Here is a 19,612-nt window from a genome sequence, read left to right as displayed (position 1 = left end):
AAATTAGGTAATCTAATAAACTCCCAGATCCTGGTTTTTTAAACAACTCTATTACATAGGTGTATCTATGAATATTGAGCAAAATGAGTTAAATTTGGTATTATAACCAACTTCTAGCCCATAAATTAATAATTATTAAAAGCTATCTTGGGGGTTCCCTGGTGGTGCAGTGGTTAAGAATCCACCTGCCAATGCAGGGGACATGGATTCGAGCTCTGGTCCAGGAAGATCCTGCATGCCGCGGAGCGGCTAAGCCCGTGCACCACAACTACTGAGCCTGCGCTCTAGAGCCCGCGAGCCACAACTACTGAGCCCGCGGGCCACAACTACTGAAGCCCATGCGCTTTGAGCCCGTGCTCCGCAACAAGAGAAGCCACCGCAATGAGAAACCCACGCACCGCGATGAAGAGTAGCCCCTGCTCGCCGCAACTAGAGAAAGCCCGCGTGCAGCAACGAAGACCCAATGCAGCCAAAAATAAATAAATAAAATAAATAAATTTATTTTAAAAAAAAACTGTCTTGTATGAAGCACCTCCCACGTACCAGAAATTATAGTAAGCCCTTTATAAAGTGACCCTGCCAAATTACTCTGTCATTGTGCAATTTATTCATTACCTACTCTGTGCTAAGCACTGATGTTTGGTATTTCAGTCTAGTACTCTGTGGACCAACGCTCCTTCCATTTTACCAGTGGTAGGAGTAGAAGGGAGACAATGTGAAAATATTATCTGGGGATATTTAAAATACTACTAAATAAAAGTTCACAGTGTCTGATATTTAAGATCTGCTTATGGCTACTAAAATTGTACAGTTCACCGAAAAAGGTAATAAAAATAATTTAAATCACTTAAAAAAATACAGTACAGCTGAGGGGGAAATGATATATTAACTGCCCCAAATCTTCATAAAATTTTTAAAAGTATTTTTTAATTTAAAAACATTATTATTATTGTTTAAGAAGCTGAGGTATTGCTAAAAACCAGGTAAGGTAGAAAAAAGATGTGAGGTACGAGAAGCAGGGAGATGAGTGACAGTTTTTGCACAAAGTGAATTTCCATTTATACAACAGTTAGGAAACAGAGTATTCTGGTTCAGTAAATACATTAGTTAAGAATATCAGAGGTAGTGTAACATTTTAAAGAGCACTGTGTTTGGATAACACCTATCAATGAGATAACCTGTCACTAAATAACTGTGTGACCTTAGGAAACAACCCTCACTTCACTACTTAGGTGATTGCAAATGTACTTACAATATATTCTAAAACAGGGATCAACAAGTATGTCTCACATGCCAAAGCCAGCCCATCACTTCTTTTCATACAGCACATGAGTTTAAGAATAGTTTTTACAGCTGAATATTTGTGATCAATTTGATGATAGGGAACACTAACTTTGAAGCCCAATGAAGAATAATGTTACCCCCCTAAAAGAATTCCACTCTTCTCATTAGTAGACCAGGGTTACAAAATTTATACTCAATTGTTATTTTTTTGAATTTCATTAAGAAAAAATGTGTGTAAATCTGTTTTCTCTTGTTATGTTAAGTATTACAATATCCTTGACTTTTCCTCTTGGCCCACAAAGCTCTTTACATAAAAAGTCTGCTGACCTTTGCTCTAAAACACTATGGTTCAAAGGATCCTATAGACTCTATGAACTATTTCATTCTATGATTCCATTATATTTTAAATGTCCACATTTAAATAGTCTAATAAAACATACCTAACACAAGTTAAATTGAATGTAATTTTTCTCCAGTAATTCAGATCATACTATAACATTTATTTATATCTTTCTATCTCCTTATTGTAAATTATACAAGGCAAAAAAAACTGTTCAAACTAATCTCATTTTTTTTTTTACAAAGAAACAAAAAACACTTTCTCAATGTTTCTAATGTTTTAAATTACTTTGCACTAAACATGAGTTTTCCTATTTTTTTCATTTTCCTGTAACATTTTTAACCCACAGTCAAAGAGTTTTTTAATGTTTTGACAAAATCTTTAAAGGTCTCAGAACTATCACAATTTTTCCCACTGATTCTTAACATAGCTTGCATGTTTTCAGCTTGCAGGGTTATCTTCATGGTCCTGCAAAATGCTTACATTTTTACAGTCTTCTGAAGACTTGTATTTATCTTAATATACTTCCTTTCAAAGCCATTCAAGGCCACTTAAACTGAAAGACACTATCACTAAAAAGATTAAAAGAACAAGTGGCAACAGAGGAGCCGTAGAGTAAGTATCAAAATACTGAAAGTAACAATATTACAAACCACGGTATTTTAAAACAAACTGAAAAAATTTTAAGTATGTAATACTACTTTATATTTGTGCAGCAATAGAGTTTAAAACACTGTTCTATACATTACCTAATTTTATCCTCAATTCCTCACTTTATGGATAAGGAAACCATAGATCAGATTAGTTCAATAATGGCTTAAAAGTCAGCCAGCTGGTAAGTAGTGATCCAGAAACTAGTTTCTCTAGTCTTAAAGTAGTGTATTACACACTACACAGTGTGCTATATTTAAGCAACCTTTTATTAGCTGATGCAGGTGAACTGAAAAATTCAGGGTAAACATAGTGTAGAGCAGTGGTTCTGCAAGTGTGGCCCCAGGACCAGCAGCATGAGCATCACCAGACACTACACCAAACTTGCTGCATCAGAAACAACGAGTGTAGAGCTCTACAGTCTGTTTTAACAAGGCTTCAAGGCGATTCTAACAGACAAACAAGTTTAAGATCCATTGCTAGAAAGTGGTTAAAAGAAATGAGTGCAAGACAGTTGGGTTTCGTCCACTATGTCCACATCCATTTATTGTACCTTTAAGACTTCTTGGACTAGTGTTTGAGCCTATGCTAAAAAGGAATTTCTTCTCAGTTTTCTTAACTTATAATAAATGTCCAGTAACACAGCCTTTGAGGAAACTGCCTCTCTAGTTTAATGAATTAGGGCTTGAAAACAGTTTGCTTCAGGTTGGCCTTCAACAGTAGAATCAAGAAGTACAGTTGACCTTTGAACAAGGCGAGGGTTAAATTATAATCAGCCCTCCATTTCTGCTGTTCCTCTGCATCCATAATTCAACCAACCATGGACTGTGTAGTACTGTAGTATTTACTACTGAAAAATATCCACGTACACGTGGACCCACGCAGTTCAAACCTGCTTTGTTCAAGGGTCAACTGTAAACTAACTAATTCTCAATTATTAAAGAAAAAACACCCAGAAGAAAAAAAATATTGAAGTATCAAATTAAGAAGTAGCATACTCAAACTAAAAACCACTTGGTGCTTAATTGTGAAATATTTTCCTATTAAAGTCAGAATCATGACAAGGATGACCACAAACAGTAAAACAGTTTTGACCTTGCTCTGGAAACACTGGACAATACAAACAGACAATACTGGATGTGATAAGAAAAGTCATCACTCTTGAGCTGATACAAGATAAAAACCAGACACTGGATTTGTTTGTTTAGTGATATTTAGGTTTTTAAACTATGCAGTCATAACACTTAAAACAAACTTTATTATTGAAATTCTTTCAGGAATTCTTTTCTCTCTAGCCACTAACTCCCCCTATCCCTTCAGAACTATTTTTATACAATCTTCTTAAAACTTTATAAACACAACCACTGCATTATATAGAGAAGGAAAGATTAAAATTGGAGGAAATGGGTCATTGTAAATTAGCATAAAAGTATAGATTTTAAAGTATTTTGAAAGAAACACAAATTTCATTCCCTTCAGGTACATTAAATTACTGAAACCAAGTACATTAAATTACTGGCACAGGTGATAAGGCACAGGACTTAAGGAACAGGAAAGAATGATTTATTTAAAAAAATAACTGATCACATGCAAGTTATGTACATGACTTCCTAAGTATATTCAATATTTCCTCTCATAATATTTTTACTATCAACTTGCTTAGCAGCTTTCTTTCCTGCACTGACAGTACAAATATACACTTCAAAATTATATTTATACAGAGCCAACAAATTCTATCATCTCTACACTATGCATGATTGATATTGCCTCTCACGACACCTTTGGTCTTACAGCATAGCTTGCACAGCAACAGAACTTACTCAACGCAAACTAAACTGGTAATCTAAGGAAACACAAGGTCAAATGAAGAGTTGTTTCTTTTGTTAATCAGTTTTTGCTTTTTAATTAATTTATTTTTGGCTGAGTTGGGACTTCGTTGCTGCGCACGGGCTTTCTCTAGTTGCGGCGAGCAGGGTCTACTCTTTGTTGCAGTGCATGGGCTTCTCACTGCGGTGGCTTCTCTTATTGTGGAGCACGGGCCCTAGGCGCATGGGCTTCAGTAGTTCTGGCACGCAGGCTTCAGTAGTTATGGCTTGCGTGCTCTAGAGCGCAGGCTCAGTAGTTGTGGTGCACGGGCTTAGGTGCCCCGCGGCATGTGGGATCTTCCCGGACCAGGGCTCGAACCCGTGTCCCCTGCATTGGCAGGCGGATTCTTAACCACTGTGCCACCAGGGAAGCCTTCAAATGAAGAGTTTTTAATAAATACACTAGAACTTACACATCCAATGTGTTGTCTCCTTCAAAGCCATAACGGTGGGAGGGTATGCATCAATTATCATAATACTGCCAGTATTCAAAAATATTTGGGAAATTCACTGTTTGCAGTTCTCTCCTGCCTGCTTCCTTCTTTTAAATGAATAACCTCACAGAAGGAAAAATTTCTAGAAAGGGAATCAGATTCTAGCCACCAATTAACCCCAAGTGGCTTGGAGCCAAGCATGAGTAATGGTATGTGACTACAAAACAGAAGTTCTCAACTTCAGTGCTTCTGTGAACCAATGTCAAATTGTGTGTGCGTGAGCAGTGTTTTAGAAAAAGTACATAACTCTCATCAGATTCTGAAAGAAGCCTGTAACCCAAACTACATAGATGATACAGGATCAATTAAAAGCAGTAATCTGGGTCAATGATGACTATATATGAAAGCAATTTTAAACAAAGTATTTATAAAACATCGCATAAATGTAAGGGATCACTTTGAAAAATAACATTCCTTTGGATGTATATATTCTGCTAGATTTACTTTTTCAAAGCCAAACATGTGACTTTAACATCACATTTCAAACAGTTAAGGATTAAATAAAAATACAGGAGTTAAATAGAATGTTACAGTAATCTAAGGAAGAGATAATGGCTTGAACAAAAGCTGTGACAGTAGGGATGAGTAACTGTGAATTCCGTGGACATCTTGGGACGAAAAACAATGAAACAATCTCATTTATCTAGGAGGAGGAAGAGGAGCAAGGAGAGGAGACAGGGCTTGCCTAACTGGATAATAAAGGTACCATTAATTTAGACACAAAACGCAGTTCTCTCACTGTGCAAAAGTAGGGGTGAAGGTGCAGGGGTGAAGAAGAGGCAAGTTTTGGCCACGTTTTGTTTTAAGTGACCGGGATGTTCAAGTGGCAGTATTCAGCAGGCACTAAGGCATATAAATTTGAAGATCAGGAGACAGCATGGCAGACTGCATTTTCCAAAATGGTCACTACGTTATCTCCCACCCCACATGCCCTTCTGCAAAGTGACCGTGCACACCCCCCCAAGAGAGAAAGTCTAATTCCCCTCCTCTTGAGTACGGACTGGCCTTAGAGATTCATTCATAACCAACAGAATACAGTAGAAGGGACAGTGAACACCACCAAGATTAGGCCAGAAAAGGCCAAGCAGCCCCTGCCTGATTCTCTTGGAATGCTGGGTCTCCAGACACCCACTCTTTGAACCCAAAGGCCTTGATGTGAGAAGGCCAAGCCACATGGAGGCCACATGTAAGTGGTTCAGGCGACACCACCAGCTGAGCCCAGTTTCAAGTCACCACAGTCCAGGCGCCAGACATGTGAGTGCAGAAGCCTCCAGAGGATTCCAGTTCCCGGCCATTCGCATCCCCCCCCGCCCCAGTCATTTTGAGTCCTCCCAGATGAGACTCTAGACACTGTGGAGCAGCAACATGCCTCACCTGAACTCCTGACACACAGAGCCTCTGTGAGCATAGTAAAATGATCACTGAGTTACACCACTAAGTCTACGAGTGGTTTATTACACAGCAATAGATAACGGGAACAGAAAGGGTTAAGGAGGCTTGAGGAGAGTGGGGTTTGAAGTAACTCCTTGGCGAATGGGAGAGACAGCTAACTGAGGGGCACAAAAAAACTGCCAGGAACATGGAAAGTTCCAATGTGTTCTGAACATTTGGATAAGGAATCCGGGTAGTTAACAGGTATGGTGCTTAATAAAATGCAGCCAGGACTTGCCCCCTAAACTAACCCCCTTGTAATATACTTATCAGCCTCCTCAGAATCTGGAGGTCCTCTGTAAAATTAGGTTGCAAAATTATGACTAAATCATATATAAACAGTTGATGGCTATTGAAATACAAAGTAATTTAAAACAAAATATCAGTTTAAGTTTCTTTTTAGCACCCAGAAAGCAGTCAGAAAGATAACTTTTCCTTATATTGCTACTGTCACTGCCCCCCACCTCCCTTCCTATTTAACAGAAGCAAAAAGATGCAATGGGGGGGGGCTTCCCTGGTGGCACAGTGGTTGAGAATCCGCCTGCCAATGCAGGGGACACGGGTTCGAGCCGTGGTCCGGGAAGATCCCACGTGCCGCAGAGCAACTAAGCCCGTGCACCACAAGTACTGAGCCTGCACTCTAGAGCTTGCGAGCCACAACTACTGAAGCCCGCGTGCCTAGAGCCCGTGCTCCGCAACAAGAGAAGCCACCGCAACAAGAAGCCCATGCACCGCAACGCAGAGTAGCCCCCACTCGCTGCAACTAGAGAAAGCCCACGTGCAGCAACGAAGACCCAGTGCAGCCAAAAGAAAATAAATAAAATAAATTTATATATTAAAAAAAAGATACAGTGGGAACAAATATTCAGCTGGGATCAACCAGGAGTTGCATACACAGTGAATATTCACTAATATGAATCAGACGTTCACAGATACTAAAACGATGACTGCAGAACTGATAACAGTATGTTAAGTTCTGATATTCTTAAAAACTTAAATTCTGGAAATGGAAGATGCAATGCACAATAACATGTGCTTTGACCCTAGGGTTAAAGGTTAAATGAATATTTGTATACCATAAGATTTTATCTATTGCCATGATTTACAGTAAAAACTGTCACAGCTATTAATGCAATACTTAGTACTCTTTTACACAGCTTAGAAAGTTTACTAATTAGGTATCTGTAACCATTTTGCCCTGAGCTAAGCTAAATTTTACCTTACAGTATTCTATAAAAGGAAACAAGCTCCAAAATCCAAACTATAGAAATTTTTCCTCAAGTGAATGCACTTTATATTGATATGCACTTTTTAAAAATAATTAATTAATTAATTTATTTTTGGCTTCGTTGGGTCTTCGTTGCGGTGCGTGGGCTTCTTATTGCGGTGGCCTCTCTTTTTGTGGAGCACGGCCTCTAGGCGCGTGGGCTTCAGTAGTTGTGGCGCACACGCTCAGCAGTTGTGGCGCACGGGCTTAACTGCTCCGCGGCATGTGGGATCTTCCCAGACCAGGGCTCGAACCCGTGTCCCCTGCATTGGCAGGCGGATTCTCAACCACTGTGCCACCAGGGAAACCCAATATGTACTTTTAATAGAATCCATTACTTCCAAAATTATAGGCAAAAATAATGCTGATCTACTTTTTACTAAACCGACCCCCCCCACACACACACACAAGCATATATGATGTAAGAAGTTGAGCAGTCTTCAGATTACCAAATTTCCTAGTGAATTTCAAATAAATGTTTTCTTATCACAGTGAGGACTCTACGGGCTTGGCTATTTTCTGAAATATGAAAGGGAGAAGAATAGATTTTCATTCAAAAGCCAATATTCCTGCCCTCCCTGCCAAAAGCCAGCAGACCCCAACTGATAATATGGTTCTAGAGCATATGTCAAAAAGGAGTGCAAAATTCTGACTGCAAACATTCTATTATATTGTAATTGTCCTCAATGGTTTGAACATTGGTGGAATTTTCAGAATAAAGGTGAAAAGTGATGCTTCTACCATAAAACGGCAAAAGCCAACTAACGGGGAGTGACTGGATTCAAATGAAAACTAGACACATGAATTGCAGTTAGCTTACAGCTTACACATAACTCAAACTTAGAATTCCAAATTTAATTTAATGCTTAAAAAATTTTTAATTACCTGTAACAGAAAGGCACTGTACAACTTTTAATTTAGACCCTGATCTCTGGCCAAACATGACGGGTATAGGAGTCCCCCCCTTATCCCCGGTTTCACTTTCCGAGGTTTCAGTTACCTGCAGTCAACTGCAGTCTGAAAATATTAAATGGAAAATTCCAGAAATAAACAATCCTAAGTTTTAAATTGCATGACATTCTGAGTAGTGTGATGAAATCTCGTGCTGACCCACGCTATCCTGCTTTGTCCCACCCAGAACGTGAATCATCCCTTCAGTGTATGCTGCCCTTAGTCATTCAGTAGAGCCCTCTCGGCTATCAGGATCGACGGTCATAGACGGTACCACAGTGCTCTGTTCAAGTAACCCTCACTTTACTTAGAAAATGGCCCCAGTGTAAAAGTACTGATGCTGGCAATGTGGATATGCCAAAAGGAAGCTTTAGCTTCACTTAAAGTGCTTTCTTTAAGTGAAAAGGTGTAAGTTCTTGACTTAATAAGGAAAGAAAAAAAAAATCGAATGCTGAGGTTGCTAAGATCTATGGTAAAAACCAATCTTCTACTCATGTAATTGTGAAGAGAGAAAAAGAAATTTGTGCTAATTTTGCTGTCACACCTCAAACTGCAAAAGTTATGGCCACAGTGTGTTAAGTGCTTAGTTAAGATGGAAAAGGCATTAAATTTGTACAATTAGATATTTTGAGAGAGAGAGAGGGACCATATTTACATAACCTTATTACCTTATATTGTTATAATTGTTCTATTTTATTATGTTATTGTTGTTCATAATTTACTGTGCCTAATTTATAAATTAAATTGTACCACAGGTATGTATGTAGAGATAAAAACATAGTATATAGAGGGTTCAGTACTACTCGCTGTTTCAAGCATCCAGTGGGGATTTTGGAACATACCCCCTGCAGACATGGGGTACTACTATAATTTAAGTTCTCTAATGCACTCAAATAATTTTTTCCGTGATAAATAACTTAAAACTAGGAATAAAAAATTCTAATAGACTGAAACTGTTTCTTGAATGTGTGGTACATCAGTAATACTCAGATCAGTGAGAAATGTCTTCTAAGATAATGAAAATTGTTGATTAGCTCACCAAAATCACATGAATAGAAAAGAGTCTAATAAACAACAAAAATATCTTGTTTGTGTAGCATTTTACAATTTACAAAGAAGTTTTATATACATATTATTAATTCTTAGAACAGCAGACAGCATTACCAACATGCCCATTTTAGAGATGAAAAAACCTGAAGCGACTTATCCAAGATGACAAGAAGGGTATGGAATGATTTAAGTGCGATTTTGCTAAGAAACAAGCCTAAATCAAATGACTGAATTTCAATGACTTATCAATTAAAAGAATATTAATTTTAGAATGATGTTATTATCATAGTTTTCCAATGTGCCCATAAAAGTTCTAACAAAACAAAAAACCACTGTGCTGCCTATTAATTCAGAAAGAGAAAAAATCCTGCTGTTTTGAAAACCAAAACTAGAAATATACTTTGAATAGTAAATATTTCAAGTCAATAATTTTTTTCCATTCCAGACTTTCTGTATAAAATATTTTAAATAAAATACAAAATAAATACAAAATAAAAACTTCAACGGAATTCAGATCGAGTGCCTAATGACACTAAAGTAATAAACATAGGTAAGCCAAATTTAAATAAATTTTCACTTTCACTAAGTGAAAACAAGCATTTAGAGAAACCACGAATTATAAAAATGGTCTTTTAATGGAACTTAATATTTGAACAGAAAGAATGTAGTGGATGTTTACTGTCAACAACTTGCAGTGGCTACAGTGAAAATCAACAAAAACAGAGTTACTGTTCTAAGTGTTAACACCCCTACTGGTAAACAATTAGACATTTCATAGATTCTGCTCAATGTAAGAAATGCAGAAGCCGCAGCTATGGGATCATGGAAAGAATACTGCATTGTTTAAGTCAGGGCCTTGGGTTCTATTTCACACTTGGCTGCACAAGCGAAATACAGTAGAAAGAAATGGGTTAGAGGCCCCAAAAGACTGAGAGTCAAACCCCAGGTCTGCCTCTGTATGACCTTTCTAAACCTCAGTTTACAGATTTTTCAAATAGCCATGATAATATTTAGTTTTCTGTGTCTTAAGACTATATTAGGAGAATCTCGGAGGTGTGAAAGTGCTTCGTTTTGGGCTGGGTTTAGTCTTTTTTTTTTTTGAGGAAAGTTTTAAATTTGAAAAAAGTACAAACAACAGTAGATAAATACCCAGTAAGCAACCACCCAAGCTTATTTTATGAAAGCATTTCATAAATGTATACAAGCATACCTCAGAGATCTTGAGGGTTCAGTTCCAGACCACTGCAATAAAGCGAATATTGCAATAAAGTCACATGAACATTTGGTTTCTCAGTGCATATAAAAGTTGTTTATACTATACTGTAATCTATTAAGCGTTCAATAGCATTATGCCTTAAAAAACAATATTCATACCCTAATTAAAAAAATACTTTGGGAATTCCCTGGTGGTCCAGCAGTTAGGCCTCAGTACTCTCACTGCTCTAGGCCCAGGGTCAATCCCTGATCGGGGAACTAAGATCCCTCAAGCTGTGTGGCGTGGCAGAAAAACAAAACAAAAAATACTTTATTGCTAAAAACTGCTATCAATCATCCAAACCTTCACCTGGTGGAGGGAGTGACCAGGGTGGTGGTTGCTGAAGGGTGGGGCGGCTACAGCAATTTCTGAAAATAAGACAACAATGAAGTCTGCTGCATCGATTGACTCTTCCTTTCAGGAACAACTTCTCAGCAGCATGCAATGCTGTTTGACAGTATTTTACCCACAGAACTTTCCAAATTGGAGTCAATCCTCTCAAACCCTGCTGCTGCTTTATCAACAAAGTTCATGTTATATTCTATTGAATAAATCTTTTGTTGTCATTCCAATAACCTTCACAGCATCTTCACCAGGAGTAGATTACATCTCAAGAAACTACTTTCTTTGGTCATCCCTAAGTAGCAGTTCCTCATCTGTTAAAGCTTTACCATAAGACTGCAACAATTCAGTCACATCTTCAGGATCCATTTCTAATTCTAGTTCTCTTGCTATTTCCACCACATCTGCAGTTACTTCCTTCCCTGAAGCCTTGAACTCCTTAAAGTCATCCATGGAGGCTGGAATCAACTTCTTCCAATCTCCTGTTAATGCTGATATTTTGACCTCTTCCCATGAATCACAAATATTCTTAATGGTATTTAGAATGGTGAATCCTTTCCAGAAGGTTTTCATTTACTCTCCCCAGATTCATGAGAGGAATCACTACTATGGCAGGTATAGCCTTACAAAACTTTATTTCTTCAGTAATAAGACTTCAAACTCTTGATCCCTGGGCTGGATGATGGATGTTGTGTTATTAACAGGCATGAAAACAACATTAATCTTGTTATATTGAATACATCTCCATCAGAGCTCTTGTGTGACCAGGAATACTATCAATGAGCAGTAATATTTTGAAAGGAATCTTTCTTCCTAAGCAGTAGGTCTCATCAATGGGTTTAAAATATTCAGTAAACCATGCTGTAAACAGACGTGCTGTCATTCAGGCTTTGTTGTTGCATTTACAGAGCACAGGCAGAGCAGATTTAGCATGATTCTTAAGGGCCCTCGGATTTTCAAAATGGTACATAAGCACTGGCTTCAACTTAAATTCACCAGCTGCATAAGCCCCTAACACAAGAGGGTCAGCCTGTCCTTTGAAGCTTTGAAACCAGGCACTGACTTCTCCTCTCTAGCTATGAAAGTCCTAGACGGCATCTTCTTCCAATATAAGACTGTTTCATCTACATTGAAAAGCCGTTGTTTAGTGTAGCCACCTTCATTAGTTATCTCAGCTAGATCTTCTGGATAACTCGCTGCAGCTTCTACAGCAGGACTTCCTGCTTCCCCTTGCACTTTTATTTTATGGAGACGGCTTCTTTTCTTAAACCTCATGAACCAGCCTTTGCTAGATTCAAACTTTTCAACTGCAGCTTCCTCACCTCTCTCAGCCTTCAGAGAACTGAAGAGAGTCAGGGCCTTACTATATATAAAATGAATAACTAATAAGGACCTACTGTATAGCACAGGGAACTCTACACAGTACTCTGTCTAATGACCTATATGGGAAAAGAATCTAAAAAAAAGTGGATATTTGTATAACTGATTCACTTAGCTGTACAGCAGAAACTAACATAACATTGTAAATCAACTATACTCCAACTAAAAATTTTTCAAAAAGGTTACTGTCTTGCTCTAGATTAGGCTTTGGCTTAAGGGAATGTTGTGGCTGGTTTGATCTATCTGGACCACTAAAACTTTCTCCATACCAACAAGGCTGTTTCGCTTTCTTATCATTTGTGAATTCACTGGAGTAGCACTTTTAATTTCCTTCAAGGACTTTCCCTTTGCATTTATGACGGAGCCGTTTGGCACAAGAGGCCTAGCTTATGACCTGTCTCAGCTTTCAACATGCCTTCCTCACTAAACTTAATCATTTGTAGCTTTTGATTTAAAGTGAGAGACATGCGACTCTTCCTTTCGCTTGAACACTTAGAGGCCACTGTAGGGATGTTAACTGGCCTAATTTCAATATTGTTGTGTCTCATGGAATAGGGAGGCCTGAGGAGAGGGGGCAAGACAGGGGAATGGCCAATCTCGGTGGAGCAGTCAGAACACACACATAAGTTTGCAGTCTTATATGGGCATGATTCGTGGTGCCGCAAAACAATTAACAATACAAATATCAAAGATCACTGATCACAGATCACCATAAAAAATATAATAATAAGGAAAAAGTGTGAAATATTGCGAGAATTACCAAAATGTGACAGAGACGTGAAGTGAGGAAATGCTGTTGGAAAAATGGCACTGACAGACTTGCTCAAAGCAGGGTTGCCACAAACATTCAATTTGTAGAAAATGCAATGTCTGCGAAGCACAATAAAGCAAAGAGCAATGAAACGAGGTGTGCCTGTATACACTATTTAAGGAAACGGATCCTGTCAGTCTTATGCACCAATGCATTTTTGGTTCTTACCACAAGTTGCACATAATAATAATACCTAATATCTACTGAGCAGTTACCAAGTGCCAGGTTCCACTGCAGGTGCTTTAAAATACCTCATTAGGTCCTCCAGCAAGTTTGAGATACATGCTATTATTGTTCTGATTGTATATGGGAGAAAACAGACACAGATACATAAGTGACACACCCAAGGTCACACACTTAGTGATAGGGCCAACGTTATTAAACCTGCATTATCATACTGATAGCAGATACTCAATAAAGAATTGGTGAATGAATAAAAGACTGATCATAAAATTGAGTTAGAGGAAATAAGTTATACATGAAACAAAAAATTTCAAGATACTTTCAGGCCACTGATACCGATAGAGGATAGTCTGCAGACCTTAAAAAAATCCTAAAATTCATAAATACATCTATGGCAAATACAGTTGACCCTTGAACAACATGGGGATTAATTCTTATAACTTATAGTCAGCCCTCGGTTCCTCCACATATCAAAAGCTCAATAGTCCAAACTGCAAATTTAAAGTCCACTAGTGCCAAGATCTTTCTACTTTTTAAAATAATTAAGCACTAAGTTTCAAAGAACAAGAGAACAAGAGACCAAGAGAGTAGAAAGTAATAAGTAACAAATAATCAGGAAAGCCCTCAAAAGAAGGTGGTATTTAAGCTAAACCTTCAGGGGCAAAAAGAACTTAGGGAGGTATGAGGTAGTGAAAAAAAAAAAAAAGGAATGACAAGGAGCAAGAGAAAGAAGAGATGAATATGCACGGGGTGTTATTCAGTCAGTAAAGATATAAACCCCTCAACAAAGATATATGAATGGCTAAGGAAATGCAAATCAAAACCACAATGAGATGCCACTTCACAGTACTAGAGTAGCTACTCTACACTCTAGAGATATACAATAACAAATGTTGGTGCGGAGAGGGAGAAATGGGGACTCTCATCATTGCTGGAGGAAAATAAAATGCTGCAGCCACTTTGGAAAACAGCTGGTAATTTCCATAAATTTGCCACATAACCGAGCAACTGCACTTTTAGGTACCCATCCAGAGGTGAAAACATACATCCACACAAAGAGTGGCATGTGAATGTTGAAAGCAGCATTATTCATAATCACTAAAAGATGGAAACAATCTAAAGGCTCACCAATGTGTGAATGAATAAACAGAATATCAATTCCATACAACAGAATGCTATTCAGCAATAAAAAGGAACTAAATACTGATACATGGTAGAACATAAATAAAACTCAAAAAACATGCTAAGCAAAAAAGTCATACACAAAAGATTGTATACTGTATGATTCAATTTACATGAAATATCACAAAAAGGCAAATCTAGAGACAGAAAGTAGGTAAGTGGTTGCCCGGGGAGGGAATGGGCATTAACAGTTAATGGACATGAGGGATTTTATAAAAGTGATGGAAATGTTCTAAAACTGATTTATGGTGATGGTTGCACAAACTCAGTAAATTTACTTAAAAAAAAAAAAAAAACCAGAGTTGTACACCTGAAATGGGTGAATTATGTGATATGCAAAATATGCCTCAATAAAGTTACATTAAAACAAAACAAGACATATACCTGATTGGAATGAAAGATTCGTAACAGAGTAGAGAACAAATGACATCTTATGTATATTCTATAACTGAGTAGCTCAGCTAAAGCAACTTGGCTAAACTGTAGGTGGCTGCAAGCACGAGAAAAAAAACAGCTCCCATAACTGCAGAATAGTATTGGGATGGCTAGCCAAGTTGGAACAAACTTTTTGGCCAGCCCAATATTAAGCATGCTCCAGCCAGTATCTGGAGACAAATTTTTGTTCTCCACAAATTACTCCCCTCAGAAAAAAGAAAGGCATCTTATTCTTGAGTCCTTTTTAAGTCTCCCATTTCAGAGTATTCTTTCATTTTAACAGCTTTTAAAAACGTTTTATTACAGAAAACTCCAAACACATTCAACAGTAGAGAATAATACGATGAACCCCCATGTCCCATTATCCACCTTCAACAGTTACCATGTTTCATCTATACCCTCCATGCACCTTCATGCTCCCCTCCCCAATGAGCTCAACTAAAGCAAATTCCAGGCATACTATTTAATTTATAAATATTTCAGTATGAAGTTACTTTTAAATTTCTTTTAAAACATAATTATAAAAGTAACCATGATCAGTTTAGAAAATCTGGAAAATACAGAAAAGCATAAAGGAGAAGAAAAACACCAACCACTATCTCACAATATAGATATAAACCCAGTTAACACTACAATGTAGAATATTTTTAGAGGGAACTTTTTATTAAAGTATCAACATAACATACGTGGTGGAAGGTGTACAAGTTATAAGTATTCAGCTCAACAGACTTTCCTTCACAAACAGACCACTTTACTTTGAAAAATCAAATGACTTAAGCAACTATTTTAATATTATGTACATACTTATGGTTCTGTAAATAAATTTTATATACATCTCTTTGCCAACCACAATGTAGGGGATAAGATCTTAACATTTATTGACTATATGTACTGTCTCATTTAATTCTATAATAACCCTATGAAGTAGGCATTACAGATGAAGAAAAGAGACCCAAAGAGACTTCGTAACTTTGTCTCAGATCTAATAAATAACAGAATCCAGATTAAAATTTAAAAACTGCCTATCAGGGCTTTTTCCACCATACCATGGCATCTATCTGAACACTATAAAGAAAACAAAAAGAGAATGCTGGTCCTTCTCTCTCATTGTAAGACTACTTGTTCTTTCTGCTTTTTATACAACACTCATGGCCACCATAGACAATTTAAACAGTAGTAAAATTTTTATAAAAGAGTAGCTTAACTAAAAGAAGTACAATGTGTGTACATTACTGCAGAAAGCCTTAGGATAGGAGGTCACCAAAGTTAAAAAAAAAAAAAAAAAAAAAAGAGAAGTCTAATAACCAAACAACTCAAATTTATTTAGAATTTTATGTGTTTATTAGCAACTTTTACTATTAAAAGTTTTCTTTATCTTTCTAAAACTAAGACTTATATTAAAAGAGGCAAATATATGGACCCTTACCTTACACCATATACAAAAATTAACTCAAAACAGATCAAAGATCTAAATGTAAAAGCTAAAACTTTTAGAAGAAAATATAAAGGAAAAGCTTCATGACACTGGATTTGGCAATGATTCACTGGATATGACACCAAAAGCACGGGAAACAAAACTAAAAATAGACTACATCAAAATTAAAAACTGTGCATCAAATGATGTAATCAACAGAAAAGGCAATTTAAGGAATGGTAGAAAAATATTTGCAAATCATATATCTGATAAACAGTAAATACCCAGAATATATAAGGAACTCCAACAACTCAACAACAACAAAAAAATCTGGTTTAAAATTGGGCAAAGGACTTGAACAGACAGCTCTCCAAAGGAGACAAATGGCTAACCAGAACATGAAAAGATGCTCAACATCACTAATCATCAGGGAAATGCAAATCAAAACCACAATGAGATACCACTTCACAGCCATCAGAATGGCAACTGTCAAAAAAACAAAGTAGCAAGAGGTAAGGATGTGGAGAAATTGGACCCCTTGTGCAGTGTTTGGGGGAATATAAACTGGTGCAGCTGCTATTGAAAGCAGTATGACAATCCCTCAAAATATTCAAAATATAATATGATCTAATAATTCCACTTCTGGGTATACACCCAAAAGAATTAAAAGCAGGGTCTTAAATATTTGCACACTCAGGTTCACAGCAGCATTATTCACAATAACCAAAATGTGGAAGTAACCCAAATCTCCATCAACAGACGAACGGATAAACAAAATGTGGTATATACAGTTGACCCTTGAACAATTCAGGAGTAAGGGGCACCAACTCTCTGTGCAGTGGAAAATCCACATATAACTTATAGTTGGCCCTTTTTATACGTAATTCCTCCATATCTGCGATTCCTCCCTATCTGTGGTTCCACATCCGCAGATCCAACCAACTGTGGCTCATGTAGGTCTGCAGTATTTACTGGTGAAAAAAATCCACACATACGTGGACCCTCATAGTTCAAACCCATGTTGTTTAAGGGTCAACTGTACATACAATGGACTATTATTCAGCTTTATAAAGGAAGGAAATTCTGAAATATGCTACAAGATGGATTATTAACCTTGAAGACATGACGCTATGTGAAATAAACCAATCATAAAAAGACAAATACTGTATGATTCCACCTATATGAAGTACCTGGACTAATCAAATTCATAAAGACAGAAAGTAGAATGAACAGTGGTTGCCTGGGGTTCGGAGTTAGGAGAGAGAGTGGAAAATTGTTCAGTAGTAATAAGCTTTAGTTTTGCAAGCTGAAAAAAGTTCTGGAGATGGGCTGCACAAAACGTGAATGTACTTAAGATTATTGAACTGCACAGTTGAAAATGGCTAAGATGGTGACGGTGAGTTCCCTGGCGGTCCAGTGGTTAGGACTCAGTGCTTTCACTGCTGTGGGCCAGGTTCAATCGCTGTCATGGAACTAAGATCCCACGTGCCATGCAGCGCAGCCAAAAAAAAAAACAAACAGAAAAAAAAACAGGCCAAGATAATAAATTTTATAATATGTGTATTTTACCACAATTAAAAAAGACACATAGATAATCTGTTTTGGCCAAGATGGAGTAAGCCCTATTCCTCCCTCTTATAACTAAAAAAATCCTACGGCATGTAATACAACAAACAAAGAAGACTCTGAATGGTAGAAAGAAGGCAAAATGCCTCAGGACCATGGGACTTGAGGAGCAACACAGTGAATTCCCTGGGTTTTCTTTGCGTCTCCTATACATCCTGGATGGCATGCTGAAGAAGCCTGCAACCTGTAACTGCCAACAGGCACAGACCAAAAAAAAAAAAAAACAACCTCAAGAAAAGCTCCCTCTCTCCAGCCAAAGGACAGGGAAAACTTTTTTTCCCTACAGAACAGAAAACTTTTTTGATAATATGTGCCCTACTCTAGCCAAAGACTAAAGGAAAAACTGCACTTGCGGGGCTTCCCTGGTGGCACAGTGGTTGAGAATCTGCCTGCCAATGCAGGGGACACGGGTTCGAGCCCTGGTCTGGGAAGATCCCACATGCCGCAGAGCAACTAGGCCCGTGAGCCACAATTCCTGAGCCTGCGCGTCTGGAGCCTGTGCTCCGCAACAAGAGAGGCCGCGATAGTGAGAGGCCCGCGCACCGCGATGAAGAGTGGCCCCCACTTGCCGCAACTAGAGAAAGCCCTCGCACAGAAACAGACCCAACACAGCCATAAACAAACAAACAAACAAACAAACAAAACTGCACTTGCAGTGTCTGAGGCTCAGAGGCGAGTTGGGTGAGTTGGACTTATGGTCCTACCTGGTGGCAGCAAGGCAGGACAAGTGACCCTTAGCTTTCCCCACTAAGGTGATGACACCGGGGCAGTTAAACTTCCAATCCCACAGGGCAGCGCAGAGGAAGAACAGAGTGATGCACTGTGATGACAGTTTGGCAATCCTCTTTCCCAACAGGGATAGTGTCAGAAGGGTCCAGAGAGGGGAAACTGAATTTCAACTCCCAGCCCAGCAGCAACTACACAGTTTAAGTAGGCCCTTTGCTTTCATCTACTCTGGTGTTGCTTGGACCTGTGCACTATACCTAAACAGAGTGACTACAAAATGAATATTAAATAGGATCCAGAATCTTACAACATAACATTGAAAATATCCAGTATACAACTGAAAATCATCCATCATACCAAGTACCAGGAAGATCTTAAACTAACTTTGATGAGCAAAGAGAACTGACAGGTGCCAACTCCAGGCTGGCACAGATATTAGACTTATCTAACAAGGATTTTAAAGCAGCCATCATACTCTACATGGTACTCCTTTATTCTAGACACCTATGAAAAACATATCAGTACAACCTTTTGAAACTTTTTTGTATAAACATTTATTAAGGAATTAAGAGTAGGATCTCCCAAAAGTAATCACAACAATAAAGAGATGGACATATATAATTTTAAAAACTATTGTGAAATTATCTTTTTATTGTTGATTCCATATTTAACTTCACTATGTTCAGATTACTGGTATGTATTATCATTTCTCTGAATTGTGTTGCTATTTTCACAGATATCTAGTAAATTTTTATTAATGTTTTACATTTGCTCAGAGATAATGTTCATTCTGTGATTGTTTTTTTGTTTAAGTTTCCTCTTATAGATCTGACTCAGTAGAGGTCTTGTTGAAACATTTTATCCTTACCAATATTTATGTGCTTAATATATGATTTTATAATTGATGTGTTCTAAAATCTACTTT

At 37.7% G+C, this 19,612-nt stretch overlaps 1 protein-coding gene across 2 annotated transcripts in view; it reads right to left on the bottom strand.

Annotated features, from left to right (window-relative positions):
* Positions 1-19,612, bottom strand: part of ARFGEF1 (ADP ribosylation factor guanine nucleotide exchange factor 1) — a 146,295-nt gene that overhangs the window by 88,671 nt on the left and 38,012 nt on the right. The window lies entirely within an intron of this gene.

Source organism: Balaenoptera acutorostrata, chromosome 17 (genome assembly GCF_949987535.1).
Source record: "Balaenoptera acutorostrata chromosome 17, mBalAcu1.1, whole genome shotgun sequence".
NCBI lineage: Eukaryota > Metazoa > Chordata > Mammalia > Artiodactyla > Balaenopteridae > Balaenoptera > Balaenoptera acutorostrata.
This window is presented reverse-complemented; position numbering and strand designations above follow the sequence as displayed.